Consider the following 6,608-nt stretch of genomic DNA (forward strand, 5'->3'; position numbering starts at 1 on the left):
TATATTCTCTTCTCTGCTATGTTCTATTGTACCAGGTATAATCATCGCTCTAAAAACTTTTTACATATTACCCAAATGGGCTGCCATTCCTTGGTATAATACATCATAATAATTTACAATAACTTACTTTAAATTATAAGAAATAGGCACACTATAAATTATTAAAAACAGCTTGACCAAATATAATAAAACATTTGCAGTCCCACTATGTTACTTTTTTTTTTAAGTTGTCCCCCAAAAACCCCAACTTTTTTGGATTATCGTACGAAAACCAGCACAGATCACAATGTCAGGAAACATCTTCAGGGACATCTGCCATTGACTTCTACATGACCTCAACAGGTTTTAGCAGGAGTATTTTCAGATTCTGATTTATAGCAGCTTTGTGGTATTATAAATCTATAATAATTCAGGTTTTTTTCTCTTGATATTCTAGTTTTCCCCTTTAAAAACTTGTGCAGTCTGTCTGCAGCTTAGTTTTGCGAGCGCACGTATTTTTCACGCATGCACGCTCACATTTTTCCACGCATACGCATGTTTTTGGGAGCTATGACCAGCCAGACTGCCTAGGGTGCCTGGCCGGGTTGGCCCGGTGCTGATGGAGGGGGAGAGCAATAGGACTGAATGGAGTTGCAAAAAATTCAACTTAAAGGACTGTCATCATTAAAAAATAAAATTCTGTTACCCTGCATGGCTACAGACAGCAGTACTATAGAGTTAGCAACATGTCTGCGACCAAAAAAAACATATTGTTGGTAAATGGAATGTGCTGGTGGTCATTGCAGATAGATGCTTACCCAAAACAAATGGAATGGAATGTGCTGGTGGTCATTGCAGATAGATGCTTACCCAAAACAAAAAATTACTATCCATCTATGGTTTTAAGGGGTATACTTAAAGCAGAAACTGGAGATTTTTGTAGATAACAAGATGTATAATTTCAGGCAATTTCATTCTGTGGCTACTGAAGTAAATAAATAAAGATCTGTTTTACATTAAAAAAGGACTTAACTCAAGAGATGAAAACAAAGTTTTGCCTCTTTATAGGACATTGGTAAGGCTTCACCTTGAGTATGCAGTGCAGTATTGGGAACAGTCCTAAAGAAGCATATAAATGAGCTGAAGAGAGTGCAAAGACATGCAACTAAACGGGATAAAGGGGGTGGAAGACTTAAATTATGAGAGCAGACTGTCAAGGTTCTGGCAAGGGGACATGGTTACTTTTTACAAATAGAGGACATTATGGACAGATAGTGGGGGATCTTTTTTCCCATAAAAAGGATCAACCATAGGTCAACCCTTTAGTCTAGAGGAACATAGCTTTCATTTGAAGCAGTGTAGGTGGTTCTTCAAAGGGAGGGCAGTACGGTTGTGGAATGCCCTGCAGGTGATGTTGTGATGACAGATTGTATTAATGTATTGATACCTTTAATCGGCTTGGATGATTCCTTGGGCAAGCATAATATCAAAGGCTATTGTGTTACTAAAATCTAAAACTAGCATAAATTTTGATATATATAGTTTATATGGTGTACAAATAGGTCTGTATAAGTATGTGTGTAGATATATATATGTGTGTACTGGGGTCCATTTTTGAACTATGTAAATCTTATTGGGTTTTATTGGTTACTGCCCCTGTTCAAACTTTGTGCCTTTTATTACATACAGTATAGGGGAACATTTTTCAAGGTGTAGTAATCCATAGCAACCAATAAGATTTTTAACCAAATAAGCAGTAAATGCTACAGGTACCTGCTGATTGGTTACTATTGGTGCCTAGACCTCTTTGCACTTGTTATTGGATAACCCCCTTAGTTTGTGATTTATTAGTTCAAGACAGTTACAGAAGGAAAAGTTAAATATTAATTAGATTAATAGAAGAGGGTTACCAAGAGTTAGTTTTTTTGCATGTTGCTCGGGAGAATGATTGCCTCTAGTTAGGGTTCAGAAGATTAGTTATTAATAAAAAGTATGTTTGTACCAGGTCTTCTAAACAACAGAAACCAATAAATTGTTTGAAACAGGTGAACTGTGTACTGTATGTTACCTGCTTTTATAGGGTACTTGAGCTGGCTGAAAGTGTGCACCTTTTATTACCTCACCTGTAGGTTTCATTGTGCTAGTTAAAGCTATCTAAGGTTGATTCTGACTATTGCTGGTATATATAGTAGGTACAGCAAAATCTTTTTAGGGCTTCCGCATGACTGAAAAGCATAAAATCATGTACCAGTAAGGTTTTTTATACTCTTTTGGTGGGACTGACATTTCTATTTTCTTCCCCCAGCCCTTTTGGCTGCAAGAGTTAAATACCCCTGACAATATTTTCCCAGCAATTCCCTTTTGTAATTTCAATGGCCTTAAAATAGGAGAGGGGATCATACTTCAGCTCATATGTCTGCTAGAAATCACCAGATCATGGGCATTTCCAATAAGCTCAACAAAGGCTGAGTAAATGCACTTAAAGTCCACTTAACTCACGTGACACATTTTAAGTTCGACATTTATAAAATAACTACATATAACTACTTATGTCCTATGGCAAGGTTGCATATGTCAATGGACAATCATCTTTTATTTTGGTTGGTGATTCCTGGGATAGTTCTGTGCATTCACTAACTACCATCTCATTCCCAGATACCTATATAACACACAGTGGGGCTCATTTATTAACGCAGCGCAGCGCTAAAAAGAGCGCAGTGGCCTGACATTTGCCCAGCGCATGCGAGTATTTAATAATGTAGCGCACGATACCTTAACAGTGCGATTTGTGCGCTAATGTAGACACAGACAGGTGCGACGTGTGAAACTGCGTATCAGCTGTCGCAGTGCTTATAATAAATTGTGCGCACAGGAAGATACCGCAAAGGTAAGGATTAGTTGTGCTCATGTATGAATGCGCTGCTTTAATTAGTTGCGTCACATATTGCGCATATTGCGTTCACTTAGACGCATCTGCATTTGTTTCTGTGCTAATATTTGTTTGGTTGCAAAGGTGTTTAGCCTACCTGATACCCTTAGAGGAACCTTGGTCAATATAAACATGTTGGGTGGAAGCGTGGTTAATATGCACTTTACAGGGGTTGTTCATCTTTGAGTAAACTTTGAGTTAACAAACATCCCCACCAACAGCAGCACCATTGTATTTGCCAGAACCCAGTTTAGCAGTGTGGCTCTGCACACATATATAAAATTCTCTTTTAAGCAACATGAAACGCAAAAATGTGAATATACTAGCGCAGCTGGGCAGGAATGCGCATTTTGAAGAGCGTTACTATTACGCCACGAAGAGGCAGTCGTAAAAATTGTGGTGCTGTTGCCCGGGTGCAGTTTTGCACATATACAGACGCAAATCTGCGACGGCCGCAGTGCAAGCGCATTGTAGCCACGCCCACAGCCACGCCCCTAACAACCACGGCATCGTTTGCGACATAAATGACCAATCTTTTGCGCAATGCGCATAAACAAAACCATCGCAAAAGCTCTGTGTTATGCGCAATATCACGCAAATATATTAGCGATCACGCTCGTGATGGCGCAAACAATCTTTTGCGTCCACTTATGTGCTGCGCTGCTTTAATAAATGAGCCCCAGTGTTTGTACTGTATTTGAATAATATCATTAAAGCCAATCGTTGAAGGTAAACTATGATCTAGCTTTGACACATGCTGCTTTGATGTGTATAAGAATTTCTATTTTAGAAATGTGTGCATTTTTATTAGGTTTCTAATACAAGCATACAAAAAAGAGGGGGGGGTTTATCATTGCACATTCCTGGTTTTCTGTCTCATAAGTAATCTTGTATCTATGCAAGTGCATGTCTTTCCAAAAATAGGAATTTTTAGTTACAAAGATATGATCATAAAATTCATAAGCCAACATACCGCATCAAGAAGGTAAAAACCCCATATGGTGGTCCCTAACTATTTACCTCCAGTCATAGTATTCAAAGGCTGGCACCTTCCTGCATGGTAGCATTTCTTGGCATAAGTGTCTCCTGACCTGGGCATTGGTTTCAGTCAGTGCTTCAGGAGTGCTTAGTCCTCTCCTGCCATTAGCTTTTAGAGGGGATAGATTGCCAAGACCACAACAAAATGGTTTCACAGACCTAATTTTCCCCCGCTTGCGGCTTTTAAGAGAGAGAGAGACTAGCCAGACCAAAACCCTTTTTTAAAGGCATGGGACCATCATTTAAAGGGATAGGTACGGGAGTACTACAACTACACACAAGCATCACCTGCAGCATAACTGCTAAACTGATGCCTATGTCAGACACTTATCCCAAGAAATGCTACCATGCAGGGAGGTGCCAGCCTTTAATACTATAACAGGAGACAAATAGTTAGGGACCACCATATGGAGTTTACCTTGACGTGGATGGTGGCTTACTGTCACGATCGCCGCCCGGAGCAGGTCCTGGAGCTCCGGGCGGCGCGTCCTCCCCTGCCGGCGTCGCTCCCAAAATGGCGGCGCCCATGGCCGCCACGTGGGTGGCGGCGCCCATGGCCGCCACGTGGGTAGCGGCGCCGGCGCAATGATGTCAGTGCGCCGACGTTGGCGCAAGGACGTCAATGACGTCACAATGGCGCCAAATTCAAAATAAAAACGCCATCTAGACGCCAGAATGGCGCCCAAGTATAGGAATACTTTCCCTAAGTGTATCCTGGGTTTCCTGTGAGCTTATTTGCTAAATCTTGTTCCTGATTGATATCCTGACCCTTTGCCTGGACTTTGGACTTTGCTGATTTCTGCCTGCCTGTGAACTCTTGCCTGGATCCCGACTACTCTTCTGATTAACCCTTTGGACACCGCGACCTTGCTCCCTCCTCGATCCTGACTACCTCCCTGGAGGGACCTCCCGGCTCCCTGACACTTACCAATTTTATGATCATAACTTTATAAATATCCCTGTTTTTGTAAATACATGCACTTGCATAGAAAATAGATTATTTATGAGACAGAGGACCAATGACTGTGCATTGATCAATCCCCCCCCTCTTTCTTTTATGCTTGTAGCTAATTTGGCCAGATCAGTATCACTTCCATTGTATTTATAGTGCTCCTACAACTCCTTTTTTGCATATTAGATTTCTGAAATTACATTTGCTTGTTATTTTAAGCACACTTAAAACAAAGTAGATGATTACTCTGAGCGACAACGAAGTTACTAATGCCAGTGATATTTCCCCAGCTACAGCTGGTGTCATGTCCCAGCATAAGCTGTCATCATGTTGTTGACTCAATTTTACAGACCATGCTGTGGAAGAAGCAAGCACAGTTTCATCTCTCCTCATGGTAGCATCGCTGGTAAGCAAAAAGTTGCACCAAATCACCTCCACAGCTGCCAGCACTCCCAGAGACATTGCTGCATAGACTTTCATGCAACATTCTGATGTTGCATTTATATGCATATATGTTTATATTGCACTCTTCATTGCAATCTATTTACCCTATTTTCTGTTATTTGTTACAGTTTCACCTATTCCCCTTTGCTATCCAGTAAAATCTACAGACTTCAGTTCTCAGTCTCTTTATTGGAGTGTGGGGAGGTTTAGCTGTATGTTGAACTACACACTGCCCCAGGGTAATACGTAGGGAGGACAGAACAGCTGGCATTCTGAATGGTTATGAAAAGACAGCATTAATAAAGCCCTGTGGTACAACATGATTCCCTAATTTGATGCTGAAAGTAGGGAAGTTGAGCCTATTAGACCCCAAAACCCCAGTTGCTGCATCCATATTTACATGTGAAGTACAGTATGTTGGATCCATTAGCTGTGCAGATGGAGCTAGATTACATGCAATGACCTTGCAATAGCCTGACCCTAAATTAAATTCTAATTTAATGATGCACAAATTCGGTGATACACAAATTATGTGATACTCAAATTATGTAATTGGGTAAGTTAATTCTAAGAGTTATTTTTCTGCAGGAAGTAACATCAATTTGCTGTTTGATATTTCTGTCCTCTGATGAACAGCAGTTGCTCTGCAACACTAAAAGGAAACTGAACCCATAAGGATTTTTCAACTTTTTTTTATCTTGAAGTTTTTCAAACTTTTGCAATGTTACAGTAAATAATCATAAATAAGAGCAGTTGCATAAAGTGATGGGCGAATAAATTCGCCAGGCATGTATTCATAGTGAATTTCTGCATTTCGTCACCAGCGAATAAATTTGTGAAACTGCAGTGAAAATTTGCTGGGAAAAATCTGCTGCAACAAAAAAATTGTCATGTATCAGAATTGTTGCGCGCATAAAATTGCCGTCGGTCAAGATTATTTTGACGCCCATTGACTTAAGTTAGTTTCACAAATTTCGCCACAGATTCGCTCATCACTAGTTGCATATTATTTACAGTTTAAACTAGGGGAGAGCGCTAATACAGACCAAAAGACTGCTAGAAAAGAAGAAAGAAAAGTTCTTACAAATAATTTTAAGTGCAAACAGGAAGAGATAAGAATAATATAGGGACCAATATCCTGACAAATAATAGAAGGTCATCAATATGCTATATTACTTTTAAAGAAAAAGTCACATATATTATCCAATGTTAATGGTTATCTGTATTCAAGAGCTAAAAGTTCTGAATGTTTTTTGACTAAACAGA

The sequence above is a fragment of the Xenopus laevis genome, chromosome 4L (genome assembly GCF_017654675.1).
Source record: "Xenopus laevis strain J_2021 chromosome 4L, Xenopus_laevis_v10.1, whole genome shotgun sequence".
Lineage (NCBI taxonomy): Eukaryota > Metazoa > Chordata > Amphibia > Anura > Pipidae > Xenopus > Xenopus laevis.